The following is a 17,609-nucleotide window of genomic DNA, read 5'->3' as shown; positions in this document are numbered from 1 at the left end:
TTTTGAGAACAAGAGTCTCACTCTGTCACCCAGGCTGGAGTGCAATGGTGCGATCTCGGCTCACTACAACCTCCACCTCCCAGGCTCAAGCGATTCTCATGCCTCAGCCTCCCAAGTAGCTGGGACCACAGGTGTGCACCACCATGCCTGGCTAATTTGATTTTTCAGTTTGTTCAGGTTTTTACTTGTTAGGAAAGAGTGGCAACTTCCAAATTTCTTACATGCTGAACCAGAAACTGTTTTGTTAGTCTTTTAGGATTCACCTTAAGTCTTTTCCTCCAGGGAGCCTTCCCCAACTTTCAGGTCTGCATTAGGGACCCCTATGATGTGCTCCTGTAGATGCTTTTGTTTCCCATAGCTTTTATACTTACGTATTGTGATTGTCAATTCACCTGTCAGATTCCCCCCTCAGACTGTTGGCTCTGTGTGGAAAGGACGGTCTACCTTATTCATTCCTGTATTCTCAGCATCATCTATCAATGCCTGGCATATAATAGGTATTGAATAAATATGTGTTGGGTGAATAAATGAATGAATGAAACAGGTTATTCTCTATAATTACAAATAAATTAGAAGCAGCTGTTAAATATAATTAATTCACTCAATCAATCACTATTTACTAAGGGCCTATCACGTGCCAGGCACTAGGTTAAGAAACTGATTACGAAAAAGCCACAGAAATACGGATACATGTTTATAACACAATTTAATGAAAAAAAAAAAAAACCCAGAATACATGTATGTACACCATGATTTAAACTCTTTAAAATATGTAGGAGGCAGCCTGATATTGCACAGTGGTTTTAAGAGTCTCTATTTTTAGTTAAAGTCTCTTTCTTCAAATGAAATCTTAGAAGGCCAATATGTAAAACATAAAAAGCAGAGATTTTCTGATTGATGTAGGGGTGGAGGCCAGAGCCTGCCTACTCTTCTTTTCCTAGTCTGTTCTCTGTGCTATTGTCTGTCCGCTGTGCTACTGCCACCTTCCCAAGCCAGAAGGAAGCCACTGTGGCACCTCACAGGGGATTATTTGAAAGTCCCCAAAATAGACTTCTGGTTAAACATTGCAGTTTAAAAACCTGTGTTTTTCTTTGATCTCTTTCAAAATGCTACTAAAATGACAGCAAAGAAGCCAAAAAGGCCCAAGTCTACAAGACAGAAAGAATAGGTGAAAAGTCCATGTCATCTCATTTTTGGAGATGGACATGGACAGGGGCTGAAACTGCAGTATCAGCAGATGGGGAGCTTAAGAAGGAAGTTAGTTCATGGTAAAGCACAGCACAAAGTCCCCAGAATTGGAGGCACCAGATTCTTCTGAAAGAGAAGGTAAGAGGTGGAGCCGAAAATGGGAGGTTTATGGAAAGTCTTTGGAGAAAGTACTCAGACCTCTGGATTCCTTCCTCATCTCTTAGCAGCCTCTCTCCTGTCCTGGCAGAAACCAGGTTTACTCTCTTGGGAAACCAAACCACAAGAGGATCTGGGGACACAGACCAGCCAAGGATGGTAGAGATGCCTCACTGAAATAGGAGAATTAAGTGATTGGCTTAGGGTTGGGAATGCGACATTTTTAAATTCTGAAGCTGGAAGTGTGGGGAAGATAGTGTGTGTATCCTGCAGTTGTTCAGGTCCTTGTTCTAGTCCTTGAGATTCCTGGCTGCAACTATTTCCTGTAACTCTTTAATTCTATGAAATACCCAGTATTCTTCTATTTTTCTCTGCTTGGGCTGCATTAACAAAGTATCACAGATTGGGTGGCTGAAAATGGGAATTTAATTCCTTGTGACTTTGGAGACTAGAAATCTGAGATCCAGGTGTCATGGGGGTGGGTTGCACTCTGGGAACTCTCTCTTCTTGCTTGCACATAGCCCTCCTCTCTGCATCTTCATATGGCCTTCCCTCTGCGTGTGTTTGTCCTAATCTCACTTTCTTATAGGGACACCAGTTAGATTAGATTGGGATCCATCCGAATGGCCTCAATTTACCTTAATTAGCTCTTTAAAGGTCCTTTGTCAAATATGGTTATATTTGGAGGTACTGGGAGTTAGGACTTCAACACACGAATTTTGGGGAGACAAAATTCAGTCTATAATGCCTTCTACTATTGCCGGCAAATAAATAGCTTTTGAGATAATTTAAGCGATTTCATATTTAGTTTCTGTTGCTTGCACTCACAGAGAGCTCTGACTTATACTATTCACTTGCCTCTTGGATATTGCCTTTTGTCCATTATAGTCATCATTAACTGTTATTTAAACCTGCCTTACCATTAACCTTTTCCTATGTTTCTGTTCCTTAAGATGAGAGGTAGATCATAGTTTGCATGACCCATGGAGTCGGATGACCAAAGTAGTAAAGTTCTGTTTGCTGGCTGCCTGATCTTTGGTGAAGTTCTCTGTGCCTCAATTTCCTTATCTGTAAACTGGGGATGGTGATAATAACAGATATTCACAGAGTTGTTGTGAAGATTAAATGTCTTAATAAATGTAAAGCACTTAGACCAGACTGGCTTATGGTAAGTGTTATGTAGGTTCATGCTATCATTTATTCATTCAGTAGTCTCTATAGGGAATAGCCACGTGCCATGGACATGGTAGATACTTAGTAAATATGTATTCATTCTCTCTTGTTAATGTATGTGTTATAATAGGTGATTCTCAAAGTTATCTTCAAATTCTTATTACTCCGTATATTGTTATCTGACAGTGTAATGATATCTGAAGCTCGTATCTTAAATACTTTAAACAATTTGATACAACAAACAAAAATAGAGTCATTTTCTTCTGTATTGGAAGCTGTGCTGTGTTGGATGAGAGACTGGGGTGGAAGTAGGGATTGCAGGCTTCTGGTCCTGGCTATGCCCTCACACTGTGACACTCTGGACAAGTCTATACTCTTGCCTCATTTATTTACACACTAAGGCTGGACTATGTAAGTTTTAGGTTATTTAATGTTTTATATCACTTATCTTTGAAAGGTCATCTTAGGTGAGCTGCTCAGAGTCTTTAAAAGCTACATTTCATTTCCCCCTCCTTTCTTACTTTAAATATAATGGTAATTAAAATGTGTTGGAATTATAATATATATTAGATGCATCCCTGGGTATCAGTTACAAGAATGAGAAAGAAATTATTAACAGTTGGCAAAGATTAGTATCAGTTGTAGTATCTTGTGATAAATTGAGAATTTTATTTACTAATGAGTAACCTCTCCTCCCCCATACAAAAAACTAGTGTGCTTATAAAAGAATTTAAAAACGGAATTTTATTTGATTGGATTTTAACTTCTTAGCCATTCTTAATATTTTTGGAATAGCATTTTGGGTCCTGACCTTCTAAGTCAATTTGTTAGTCTGCAAATGTAGTGTCTCTGGCACGGCTGGGAAGTGGTGGGGGATGTGGGGTGGGTGGGTGCAAGAAAAGTAAAATATATGATGTTCACTCTTGACAAACCGATTTTGTGCTGTGAACACCCACACTTGCGCACAATACTCAGGCATATTAACACATGCGCATGCACTCTCCAATATGTGCAAAGTAACATCACATTCCTTCTTTCACTCAACAAAAATGTGTTGATTGCTCACTCTGTTCCTGGGGATCTGTGTGAACCAAGACAAAGTTGACACTGTAGTTAGATATATCTCTCTGAATAAAAGAGTAAGTTTAAGGTGGAGTGAGGGTTAATTCTCTGTTTATAAGCCTCAAGGGTGAATTCACACTGAGCAGCAGGGGGCAGTGTTCTCAGGCAGGGCAGCTCTCCAGAGGATCTGCAAGGAAGCAGAGTGTGCCTTGTGTGACTGGTGTTATCCAGCAGATCATTTTTTAACACCCCACTACTCCTTACAGCATTATTTTTGGTAATAATAATGAAATGAATAAAAAGAAAAATGGACTGAAAAGAAACATGGTGAGATTTTTATTTTATTGAACTTTGTATATGTAATCATTCCAATAAAAATGAAAAATAAAATAATAAAATACATTTTATGGTATCAAAAAAGGGGAAAGTAGTGGAGTAATATTTTTAATTACATTAATGTTTTTCAAACAAAAGAGAGAATACATACACCTACATACTAGACTGCCATAAAAATGAATAACATTATTGTACAATAGTAATTATATAAGAAAAAGAACAATAAAAAAGACATCAACTTCAATTTTTAAAGATATTATTCAAAGTGTGAAATACTGCACATGTGAAATAAACTTGCAGTTACCAAAAGAATTACACCTTGTGGTTTACACTGCTTTATTATTTTAAATTTTAATTATATATAAAAACTCCAAGTGAGTTTTCATGAGAGCACTAAATTGGATGAGAGAGAATTGAGGTAGCCCAAGTTCCGTCACAATCGCCGTACTGCCAATGTTTATTCCAAATCTAGTGTTTAAATGCAGAAGCAGATAGTCCCACATTGGTTGGAGCATGAAGTGTACCCAAAGCAAGCACAAATGTGAATGATTCTGAACCATCCGGAACTTAACTCTCAAACAAGAGCGTGTAGATAAGTCCATTTATGTCAAGTCTTCTCTGAGTTAACTCCCACGTAGGAGTTATTACTAAAGGAGAAAATGTGTTTCCTAAGAGATAAGCAGTAGCATTCCTGATTTTATTTATTATGAAATTGAATAATAACCACAGAAACTTTTTAGACTGCAGACCAACAAAAGATTTAGCGGGGAGGGGGACAGCATTTGACGACTGTGTAGAATCGCCAATGTGTGAATATAGTAAAAGCAAATCAGCTTTTAGTCCATTTAATTATTGTTTTAAAATTCTCTATAGAAAATGTGTCTCCTTATTGCCTGAGACTACTCCTATTACCACTGTTGGTCTACCAATGTCATCGGCAATTGGAAACAATGACATAGGGACTGGACTGTAAATTAAAGCCATATGTATTTAGCTATAGTGGAACCAGCTCTACATGGGAACCTCATGAAGCCCCAGTTGACACTCCGGATCTTGCAACAGGGTGAAGAGTCTGTTCAAAGTTGCTTTGCATAGGTTCTGAAATGGCTGCATAAGCTGGTTAATAGATAACCAGTCATTTTATAAAATAAGAGTTAGGGTGCACATGTTTATGTGTGGGAGTGTGCATGTGTACACATGGGGTAAAGTCAAGAAAGGTGGTAAAAAGTACTAAGAATAAGCATAAGATGAATTTGTGCCCTCTCCTGGAAACAATAGGAAATTTTGGGCTTAAAAGTAACATGGATTTAAACAGCCTCTCCAAGTTTAAAATACCTCAAAGCATTTAATTCTTACTGTTAGTTTCCCTGTGAGTTTGCTGAGATGTCTATTACCAGTTCAACAAGGAGGCATATGTGATAGGGATACTCAATGGTACTTTCCCCCAGGATGAATTTATGGATCGATAGATGAGTTTTGGACATATGTATAAGAAAAGAAAAGAACCAAACTTAGTGACAAGCAACCATTTAAAGCTATTATTTAGAAGTATTCACTTACAGAAACTGTACGTACAGATATTCACTGAAGAAAAATCTCCTGCGTGTGCACCAGGAGACATGTTATGAAAATGTTCTGACAGTTTGAGGTTATTGATCCTCAGCTATGGTTTTCTGCTCAATGCTACTAATGACCCTCCAAAAAGACCACCTTCTTTTGAGTGCAGAGAGGTGGTTTTGGTCATTACTGTGGAGAAGCTCTTGTAACTCTCTCACTGCAGAAACCATGCTGTTGTAGTGTTCCTCCTGCTTAGCCAGCTGGGCCTACTGCCCGCTGCTCCAGGTGTCCCAGGTCTTCCATGGCACAGCTCAGGATCACACTACCTCATGCCTGACACCACCCGCCTCCTCCCTCCTACCCTGGGCCCTCCTTGTCTCCAGGTGCAAGACACAACAGGACCACTGGGGGCGCACTGGCTTGATAGGGCCTGGAGACCCCAGGCTGCGGGCAGAAAGGAAGTGTCCCTGGCTTGTGCCTGCTCGCTGACTTGTGTTCTGAGACTCATATAAGGGGCCAGGTAACAATGCTAGAAGCTGATGCCCAGTGAAACAAAATTTTTTTTTTGTTTGTTTGTTTTTTTTTGTTTTTAAGACAGAATCTCACTCTGTCACCCAGTGTGGAGTGTGGAGGCAGGATCCCGGCTCACTGCAAACTCTGCCTCCCAGGTTCAGACTCTTGTGCCTCGGCATCCCAAGCAGCTGGAATTACAGGCGCCACCATCACGCCCAGCTAATTTTTGTAGTTTTAGTAGAGATGGGGTTTCGCCATGTTGGCCAGGATGATCTCGAACTCCTGGCCTCAAGTGATCTGCCCACCTTGGCCTCCCAAAGTGCTGGGATTACAGGCGTCAGCCACCGCGAAGCAAATTTTAAGTACTAAGTGAAGTACTTAAAAAAGCCCTAGTGAAGCAAATTTTAAGTACTAAGAGGCAGATGATAGGCAATAACCCATAAACAAATTCTTCCTCTTCTTCTCTTCCAAAGGATTCTTCTGAGAAATGTTTCCATGTGGGCCTCTCTGGAAACTTCCAGGTGACAGAGCAACCAATAGTGCTTTCTAGTGAAGCAAGGTCAGCCCAATAATCTTCTCTTTGCTTTCCTGCCTTCCTGTGTCACTGGCCTGCCCCCGTTCACTCCTGCTCCCTTGGGTTTGCACCCCTCTAGTGAAGCTTTAGAATGTAAATTTTGCCTCAGCCTATAATTTCTAGGAAACCTAGACTCAGACAAAGAATATTTACTACAGTAAAATTGTCACAATGATCATTGTTTTATAATCACAAAATAAGTAATTAAACCATCAGTACAAAGTAAAAGAAGAAAAAGTAGACAAAAAAGTATTTTCAAAACCAGAAACTAGAATTAAAGCAAACACAGGCTCAGTGCAAAGAATAGAGTTCATTTCTATTCTTTCTCTGTTGCTTATTTTCAAGCTGTCTTGTACACATTATATTTTAGATGTACAATATTATGAAAAAATTGAGCTCCTTAAGAAATGCTTAAATATATGGATGCCAATGATTAGTCTACAAAAGAAAAAGTAATATTCAGAAAAGTAGTAGTTGTTTCAGACATAACTTTAATATATGTCATTATATAAAATTGGCTTGAGTTTCAGAAGGTCGGCTAAGAGCTCTGGAGTCAGGTTGACCTGGGATGAAAAGCCCAGCTGTAGCCATCACGTAGAAGTTACCAAGTCTCTTTAAGCTTCAGTTTTTCCTCCTCTTTTAGATAAAGATGGGATAGTACATAAGTCATAGGGTTATTATAGGTTTTAAGTGAGATAATTTAGTATGTGGCCCACAGTGCTCAATAAACATTATTATTATGACCCATAATAGTTCCAGTGAGGAAAACTAATTCTTTGTGAGCAATAGTTGGTGTTGAGCAAAGCTATATTAATGCTAGTTATCTTGGGAAAGATGAATTCTAGTTGGAACTTTTGCAATAGAAAGCAGGATGTGATTTTTTCATCATTTTAAGAATGTGGTGTGTGTGTGTGTGTGTGTGTGTGCGTGTGAACTCATTCAATCCGTTTTATGGAGCACCTACCTTGGGCCCAACAATTTTTCTAGGCACAAAGTTAGATGGAAGTCAAGGTAGAGTACGTCCCTGTCCTCAAGGATTTTCTGTTCATGAGAAACAGCTTATTATTGTTCTTCGTTTGTTTTCTTTTGCAAAAGGAGCAGTTCAGCACTTGGCAGGGAGACAAGAGTTCAACACCCCAGGACAGAGTGAAAACCTAAGGTTTGTATTTTTGATATACAAAGTGCTCTTTTGAAGGAAACCAAAAAATGTCAAGTTTCTGGCAAGATATGGAAAGAGGACAGAAGGAGACCAGAGTCCAAGCACCAGAGAGCAAAGATGTGGAAAGTGGTCCTAGTTAGGAGCTGTTGCCCCGGAAATGTTGAGGGCACAAGCTGTAAGCAGGATTGCAGTGGAGACAGCTAGTGTCAGAAGCCCTGCCGAGTCAGTCCTTCACACGGGCTGTCCAGCCTTCAGCATGGGGGTCTCAGCATGGCAGGCCTGCACCTGCTAAAATTTCTGTCTTCGCAGTGGTGAGAATCGGCTCCTTCCGCACTTGTAAGAGCAAATTTGGTTCTGCCACTATCTGATTGCCTGGTGCTCACGCCTCACTTCCCTGTCAAGCCAGGTCGTCATAAAACCAGAGAGGACTTCACTTCTCCTTAGCAATTATCAATTCTGTGAAACTGATTACTCCAAACTGTATGTATAGACTTATCAACGAAGAAAGACTTTGCCAGATCATCTTTTAAAATTAAACCTCAACTTTGATGTACTCGCTGTGCTCCAACCACACCTGTCTTTTTTCTTGTTCCTCAACGATGTCATGTTTCTGTTACAGGGTCTTAGCATATGCTATTCCTTCTGCCTGGAGTGCGCAGCCCCAGACCGTCACACGACTGGCCACATTGCTCAGACTTTAGCCTAGATGTCACCTCTTTATAGAAGCCTTCTCTGACCACCCTATTTAATGTTGATCACTCCGCCTGCAGCCCAGATGCCAGCTAATAAATTCCCTCCTACTCCTCCATTCTTTCTTTAATTTTTATGCCTCATGTGAAAAGTATCAAGTCAATCACATACTTCAGTTCATGGTATACTATTGTTACATTTCTTTTTTTTTTTTTTTTTGAGACGGAGTCTCGCTCTGTCGCCCAGGCTGCAGCGCAGTGGCCGAATCTCAGCTCACTGCCAGCTCCGCCTCCCGGGTTTACGCCATTCTCCTGCTTCAGCCTCCGAGTAGCTGGGACGACAGGCGCCCGCCACCTCGCCCGGCTAGGTTTTTGTATTTTTTAGTAGAGACGGGGTTTCACTGTGTTAGCCAGGATGGTCTCGATCTCCTGACCTCATGATCCGCCCGTCTCGGCCTCCCAAAGTGCTGGGATTACAGGCTTGAGCCACCGCGCCCGGCCTGTTACATTTCTTTCATGGATATTTTCCCCATAAATCCCTGGTTTCCATTTCCATTGCCTCTCCTTTCATATATTCATTCACTATAAGGCATTACATGTATATCCTTGTCTAAAAATGTAATATTGTCAAATGTAAGTTATTATTTGGCATATTATATGTTTCACTAATAGTATTGTGCAATAGACCTTGTTGTAGGTATCATGTTTTGTATTCACCAGTGTGTTCTAAAGACCCATCTGTATCTGTTATATATGTATGCACACTTGGTTCATTGCTTCTAACTGATCCTTGGTATCCTGCAGTGTGCATTCATCCCTGCTCTGGATACAGTCAGCTCCCAAATTCCATAAACAACTCCTCTGTAAGTAACCTTCTTCTGACAGGGGGTAGAATTACTCAGAGTCCAGATGCTGCCATTGTTATCTGTTCCTCACCCTGGCCAGGCTGTAGCACTGCCCTGATATTATTCCATCACCTCCGTGTAGCAGATATTTTGTCTCAAGGTGGTGCCAGGCCAGGTGATTATCTGCCAGGGACAGTGGTTGGAGAGAGGAAACAGCCTGCAACTCTGCCTGCACCATGTCCTAACAGTGACTTTCTCTGCTCAGCCTATGGTTTACCCACAGCAGGTCACAGCCACCCTTTCTCTCTGCCCAGGGGTTTCTTATGGTTTTTACCTAGATTTACATCGACTTGTAGATCGGTACACCCCTCTCTTGCTTCTGGGGCAACATCAGGGTTGGAATTTGTGGAGGTCCTTATAGTCTTCATAATGCTAATCACTACCTGGAATTATCATCTTTTTTTATTGGTTTACTTGCTTATTGTCTGTCTCCCTCACTGTAAGACTGTAAATGCCACATGAGCAAGGACCTTATCTGAACACCTTCCTAGGTTTGGGGATATCCCACCACATGCATACCACTGAGGGGCAGAGATGCCTTCCAGTGTAGAAACAGCCAGGACCATATAGTCACAGCCCCAGGCAGCCTCACAGCTAAAGCGCAGGCATTTCTTCTCTATTTGACCATCAGACCAACCTGTGAATCCCAAGATGGAGAAATGAAGTCACCAAGACAGTGGAGAATTCACTGGTGGGCGCAGCTGTAGTGGCAGCAGTAGCACTTATGGCAACAGTTTCAGGAGTAGCAGTTGGTATCCTGCCTCCAAAGACAGAATGTAAGACCACCAGCAGCACTGCCTTTACCAGACTGGTACTAGGACCTAATTTTGGAAGCGGTTCTTCCTATCTAGCCTTTGGGCTACCTAATATCCTTTCAACAAATTTGTCATTTCCTAAATCAGTCAGAATCAACTTTTAGTGTGTAAACTGAGAACCCCCAGTAGAACTACTAGCCACAATGTCCCCTTTTATTGTCTAAGTCCATTTGAGCTGAACTTTCTGTCACTTGAAGACAGAAGCTCCCTAACTCGGGGTCCTCAACTCCCAGGCCACACAGCAGGAGGTGAACAGTGGGCTGGCAAGCAGGGGAGGCTTCATCTGTATTTATAGTCACTTCCCATCGCTTGCATCACCGCCTGAACTCTGCTTCCTTCAGATCAGCAGTGGCATTACATTCTCATAGGAGTGGGAACCCTATTGTGAACTGTGCATGTGAAGGATCTAGGTTGTGCGCTCCTCATGAGAATCAATGCCTGATGATCTGTCACGGTCTCCCATCACCCACAGATGGGACTGTCTTGTTGCAGGAAAACAAGCTCAGGGCTCCCACTGATTCTACATTGTGGTGAGTTGTATAATTTTTTTCATTGTATATTACAATGTAATAATAATAGGAATAAAGTGCACAATAAATATGATGTGCTTGAATCATCCCAAAACTATCCCCCACCCTTATCCTGTCCATGGAAAAATTGTCTTCCATGAAACCAGTCCCTGGTGCCCAAAAAGGTTGGGACAACTGCCCTAACTGAGGTAAGAGTATGGGCAGTAAGTGTTTTCAGTGCACTGAGTGATTAAAGATTGTTGCGCAGGGTGGGTGCACAGTTGAACTGATCTCAGTGCATCCACTGGCAAGGAGATGGTAGCAGGAAATAGGCACGTGGTGGCTTCAGTAACAGAGAGGACTGCAGGGCAGACCTGAGCTTAGTAGCCTGGCTTCTCCAGGAGCTGAGGTTGAGCATCATGCCGGCTCCATCTCCCTCTTTGTTGTGGATAAGGCAGGTAGGAAGAATGACAGATTGCCTTACCCTTTCTAACTGTTGTGTGCTCTCCATACCCCACCCAATCCTACTTCAATATTGTCACCTAAGGCTTCACAAACCCACACTTGTGCGAGTCCAGCTGTCTGTGGTCTAGACTGTCAAGGAACATATCTGATTCTGAGATGCTCAGGAAAGTGTGCTCCCAACTGGCCCTTATCCAGACTAATTTACTTGCTGAGTATCCCCAGGGCACAGGGACAATCATTTGGGGTTGCGGCTTTGTTCATAAGGTCATCAAGACAGGAGGATATGAGGCAGAATCACCACATAAGGTAAGAGTACATTTAGAAATTCTCTTGAATGAATAATACTTGCTTTATCACTATGCTTATTTCTCTGTTTCTACTTGCTCTCATATTTTGGCTTGGTTATTTGTTACTGTCTTGTTAGCTTTTTGATGCCTCTAGTTTTGTTTTTATTTTTGATATTGTTGTTTTCTTTTCTTTTTTTCTTTTTTTTTTGAGACGGAGTCTCGCTCTGTCACCCAGGCTGGAGTGCAGTGTCACAATCTCAGCTCACTGCAGCCTCCGCCTCCCGGGTTCAAGTGATTCTCCTGCCTCAGCCTCCCGAGTAGCTGGGATCACAGGTGCCCACAACCATGCCAGACTAATTTTTGTATTTTTAGTAGAGACAGGGTTTCATCATCTTGGCCAGGCTGGTCTCGAACTCCTGACCTCAGGTGATCCGCCTGCTTCGGCCTCCCAAAGTGTTGGGATTACAGGTGTGAGCCACTGCGCCCAGCCGTTGTTGTTGTTTTTTCTGATTTAGCCGCATCTTTTGTTATTTTCAGTGGGAGAATGGTCCAAAATATCTTGGTTGCCATATTGTCAGAAATGTCAATCTTCTATTGTTTTTTAAATTTCATCATTCTTATTTTTCATTCTTATTTAATTCTTCATTTAATTGGTTCTTTAAATCTCTTTGACATTTTAAGATAATTTCTCATTCCCTGCCTATATTTTCAAGGTTGTTCGATATTTCTCTAAAATTGTTAAACATAGTATTTTGTATTTTGTATATGATATATCCAATATCGAAAACACCCATCCTGCCACTACAAGAAAAGTTTTGCCCAAGAATGAACCAACATAGAGAAAAACAGAGCTAAGACAAACCAAGGCTAACTGCTGATTTAATTCCCTAGATCCAGCTATTCTTGAAGCCTTCTCAGTTACACAAACCAATAATACTTAAATACTTTTTTTACTTAAACTATTTTCTGTTTCCATTACTTACAACCAAAATGGTTCTGATTAATACATAGAATAATGTGAATATTTTTTATTCTGATTTTTATTCTGACTTTATAAAAAAGAACTTTTACAATTATACATTACGCTTGGATAAATGTATGTGTAAATATTTGGTTTGGATGGAGGATGTACACTGAAATGTTAACATCAGGCTTCTGCGGAGGATGAGTTGGAAGGGATGAAGGAGACATTAATATCTTTTTCTGGCAGGATGCGGTGGCTCACACCTGTAATCCCAGCATTTTGAAGGTGGAGGCGGGCGGATCACCTGAGGTCGGGAGTTCGAGACCAGCCTGACCAACATGGAGAAACCCCCATCTCTACCAAAACATACAAAAATTAGCTGGATGCAGTGGCAGGCACCCATAATCCCAGCTGCTCGGGAGGCTGAGACAGGAGAATCACTTGAACCTGGGAGGCGGAGGTTGCAGTGAGCTGAGATCGTACCATTGCACTCCAGCCTGGGCAACAACAGCAAAACTCCATCTCAAAAAAAATATACATATATATATATTTTTTTTTCTTTGTCACCTATGCAATGTTTGACCTGCAAGTGCTTATATCTTTTGTAATTGTTTAAATCCTACAAAATTTTAAATGACTATTGCATATACTTTGTGTTTTTCCAAATATAAGATTTTATAAAGAAGAGAATGATGTAAGTGACCCGGGGACAGTGAGGGGAGCTTAAATTTGAAACTAGAAAAAATTTTGAACAAAGTAATCATAATTGTTAGCTGATGAAAAACTAGAAAAGATTTTCTGAGTAAATTCTTGATTTCAGAAATTAGCTATAATTTATATTGCTCTTAATATCTTACCTTTGAATATAAATGATTAATGCCCTTTAAAATGTCCTTTTTTCTAGCTAACCTGATGTACATATGACATTAATCCAATAGACTTGGGAATAAGGTACAGGGGGCTTTCCTGAATGATTCAAGTATATCCCCATTCATATTAAGAAAACAAAGTATTGGCCAGGCGTGGTGGCTCACGCCTGTAATCCCAGCACTTTGGGAGGCCGAGGCCAGCGGATCACCTGAGGTCAGGATCACCAAGACCAGCCTGTCCAATATGGTGAAACCCCATCTCTACTAAAAATACAAAGCCAGCCGAGCATGGTGCTGGGCGCCTGTAATTCCAGCTACTCGAGAGGCCTAGGCAGGAGAATCGCTTGAACCCCGGAGGCAGAGGTTGCAGTCAGCCAAGACTGTGCCATTGCACTCCAGCCTGGGCAAAGAGCAAAACTCCGTCCCCCCCGCCAAAAAAAAGAAAGAAAGCAAAGTATTAAGTTATTTCATGGACCTGGAAATTTGTCTTTATCAAATTCTAATTCTGAGTTAAAAAACAAATTATAAGTTCTTATCACAATCTGTTTTGCAATATGTTTTAAATGATTACTTATTACAACGTTGGACACTTTTTTCCTGGAGACATCTTTCGTTTCTTGATTATGAATGTAACCAAGTGTCTGAACTGCTTAAATGATAAAAAATCTTTATCTCATAATTTTATGAAAACATAATTTAGATACATAGGTGTACAATATTTACATTTGCATTATTTAGTAAGATGGGCTTTTCCCCTGCTGGAGGCTGGGGAATGAGATTATTGGGAACACTGGTGGCAGAGTGCAGGGGAAAACACACACTGCCAACTCTTGCCTTGGAGTGGCATTTCACAGTCTTAACCTCACAGTATATTCCAAACCCATAAAAGGTCACTTGCCTTCTCTCACAAGCCTTTAATTCACTTGAGAGATGGGCTTAGACAAAGATAAAGCCCCTGTGAATTGGTAGTCTGGCTTTGGGGAAAGACTTACACAGTAACTAAGGTGTTGGATAAACAGATGCTACCCATTTACTTACAGATCTCATGACTATGATTATTGAATGAACATTTATTCATAGCACATAATAGCTGCCTTGAAGTTCCTTTTAACAGAAAAAGGATCAGTTTCAATATCATTAAAAGTTGGAAATTATTTCCTTAAATTTGGGTATATCAGATTATTAGATTTTGTTTTTGTAAATCCATGTTTATAGGTAGAAATGATCATATCTTTGTGTAATTTATAGAAAAAGGGTATTCTAGCAGAAAAGCATTTTTAATGTACTGTGTATTAAATATTATCCATTAAATCCTTCAAAATGAAAATTTTGACAAATGATAGTGAGTGAAAGAAGTAAACAACACACCCTGAAAAGGCACAGTAATATGTAAATAATTTTTATCTTATAACATCCATTCCATAAGAGAGCATAATTGATTTTATTGATTTACACTACAGTCAACATTCTTGTAATGTAAAATTTAGCAGGTAGCTTAGACATTAAATTTTAAACTCAGAATCATCATCAATCTTTTATTTAGATCTGATAAGCTTCTGGAGTTGCTCCAACAGTGGAATCTTAATATGGTTCTCCCACATAGAAAAATTCACCTTCGGAATATTATGTCCTCTTTTCCAAATATGTAAACAAATGTATTACTTATTGTAATGGAAATAACATACAACTACATTTTTTTCCACTTTGCATTGCAATAAGGATTACGTTGCTTTGACTAACAGCTTATACTTTTTCCTCAGCTTTATTAACTCCAGCCAAGTCCTTAATTTTCATGAATAGAATGGAAAATGCTGTTCTTTTAATCTTCTGAGTTGAATTCTGGGTCATGCAAAGATTAAGTGAAGTGACTCCAAACCTAAAATCCTATAATTACGGAATGTCTGTTTAGATTGGTGCTTGGTCTTCTTTTTCCCTCTTCTAGATTGGGCAGAGAGCTTTCTGAACTGCAAATTAGGAAGGCCTTGCCTTGTTTGTCTGTGGTAAAGCAAACAGATTTGAAGAGGCCATCTATTTAGCTACCATTTATTTTGTTTAATCTGAGATTAGGCCTAGGTTTACAAAAGAAATCTACTAAATTTAGAGTAAACAGAATTCCTGAAGGCAGCATTGCTTGATGGTATTTTCTTCTTATAGCCTCTTCTGAGTGGTTTGTGATTAAGGGATAAAAAAGTGACTATTTTAAGCTCTGAAAAATGTGAGGACACAGTTTTGGAGGAAATAGAAGGTAAATTGATCAAATAATTTACTAGGGAACTTCAAAATGGTGGCATAAGTTCTTTAAATGATTTTTTTTTTTTTGAACTTGTAATAATTCCTCTGAAGATCTACTGGCTGTTTTTAACCACTGACCATCACCTAAGGGAAGACCATGTGACTCGTTACTATAACGGCCTGCATTAAAAAAAAAAAAAAAACTCAGGGAAGGAAGACTTACAACTATAACCTAATTTCTAACTGGACTGTGGTGAAAAAGAAACTAGTCATAGCTGAAACTAGGGGCCAGGAGGGCTGCTTGCCTGTCCTGAGCAATCTGTAGTTGGCAAAACTTTAACTTTACATATAAAGACACCATTTTTTACAGTGAGATTGGGGTAAATTGTGTAAAGTCTCAAAGGGACCTAATACAGGACATTTACTAGATTCCAAATTTGACACTTTAAGGAAGACTGCAATAGGTAATGTGACCGTCCACCTTAGAGATAGTATTATTCATTAATGAAGGGTATTCGTTTAGTTTTGTTTTCATAACTCCAATAAATTTAAGAAATGTCTTTGTGGTCCTTAAAAGTAGAAAACATATTTACAATGCCATATTTTTCTACTTGCTGCTTTATCTGCTTGGAGAGCCTGCCTGGAGCAGCTAGATAAGTTGAAAGGAGTAAGAACTTGGGGCCAGGCAGCCAGAAGGATGTGCATTCACGTTTCAGCATTCACGTTCATGAATTCAGTAGTTCAGTAGTTCAGTCAGAGGCTGGATGAGTGTGAGCATGAAGCTTATGCTCCCTGCTTCCCAAGATGTTAAGTGGAATCAATAATAATTACATTGAGGAGATGTGAAATAATGAAGTAACATATGCAGGGTGCCTAGTTCATAGTAGATGCTTCAAAATGACGCTTTCCTTCGTCTTTCCCTTATGTTTGCCTGGTAAATCACCCATCCTTCAGATGGACTCAACGACTCTCTTACCGTCCAGCTCTCAAGTCCCTTCTCTTGTGAAAATGGAAAAGTTGAACTACAGTTGAGATATTATTCCCAGGTGTTCTTTGGAACACAGGGGATTTCTCCAAAAGACACAGAACAAATTGTCTCCAAACAGCCGAGATTCCAGCAGAAGCCGGAGTAGCAGACTACTTGGATCTTCGAAGTACCTGGCCCTGAGTCAGTTAAGGAAGATCGTTTCTTCTCTTTTGTACAATCCTATCATGAGAGCTGCGAAGTGAACTAAGAGCTTCTGCCTTCATCATTGACCTCCCAATCCTAATAATATGTTCACTGGCCAACTTCCTAGTCAATTTGTCTTTTTGGATATAATGTTCCTCTACTGTTTGCCTGATTGAGAAATCTGCTACAGAACATGACCAGTTAGCATTCCCACCAACCCCAGTGCTACACTGACTGTCTTTCGATGGACTTTCCTCCTTGCTGCCTGTCTGAGGTCCCAGACCTTCAGAGTGACCCTCACAGCACTGCCTAAGTTTCCATCATACTTCTGTCAAGAGAGACAGCTAAATCAATATTTTTAATGTGCTTTGCTGCCAGAATTCGATGATCTGTCACAGTTCTTGCCTAATACACCCAATCATTATTGTTAAAATGTTTTTTAGCTTTGTTTGTAGAATTGCTTTAACTGGTTCCATCTCTGGGAGCTACACTTTGAAATATAACTTTAGCAACATTTTACTATACTTTTTCACAACCCAGAGCAGTACTATTTTATGCTTAGTGGTTAATCTAATTCCATAAATCTTTTGCAACTATCCTCTATTCTTTTTCTTGTAATTTCTACCTGGGAAGGTTTTTACTGATAATCATCCTATCCTGAGTCATCCCACAAACCAATCTGTCTCTAATCATTGCTTCTAACCTACAGACTAAGCATAACTTCGGCTAAATGATCTTTGATAAGATGCTATGACTCTATAAAGTCTTTGATATTCATGTCTAAATTTAATCAATCACTTGTAGATTTTCATAGAATCAATCTTTCACTTCTACAATTGGGAGTATTTGTAAGTTGTTTATCTTAAACAGTTCCTCTATCATGCTTTTCACTTAAATAAAGCAACCCCTTCAAATCAATTTTCTGTCATGTCTATGATGTTATTATTTCATGACATGGGTCAAGGGTCTACAAACTTTTTCTGTT

General features: G+C 39.9%; 1 long non-coding RNA gene across 1 annotated transcript; it reads left to right on the top strand.

Annotated features, from left to right (window-relative positions):
- Positions 1–1,103: 1,103 nt before the first annotated feature.
- LOC104676459 lies at positions 1,104–17,542 on the top strand. Its single transcript, XR_749917.1, has 5 exons — positions 1,104–1,326; positions 7,655–7,718; positions 11,184–11,407; positions 13,257–13,435; positions 16,408–17,542. It is a non-coding gene; the product is annotated as an uncharacterized LOC104676459 (long non-coding RNA).
- Positions 17,543–17,609: the final 67 nt, after the last annotated feature.

This window comes from Rhinopithecus roxellana, chromosome 1 (assembly GCF_007565055.1).
Source record: "Rhinopithecus roxellana isolate Shanxi Qingling chromosome 1, ASM756505v1, whole genome shotgun sequence".
Classification (NCBI taxonomy): Eukaryota; Metazoa; Chordata; class Mammalia; order Primates; family Cercopithecidae; genus Rhinopithecus; species Rhinopithecus roxellana.
The sequence above is the reverse complement of the archived record's forward strand: the minus strand, read 5'-3'. Positions and strand labels throughout refer to the sequence as shown.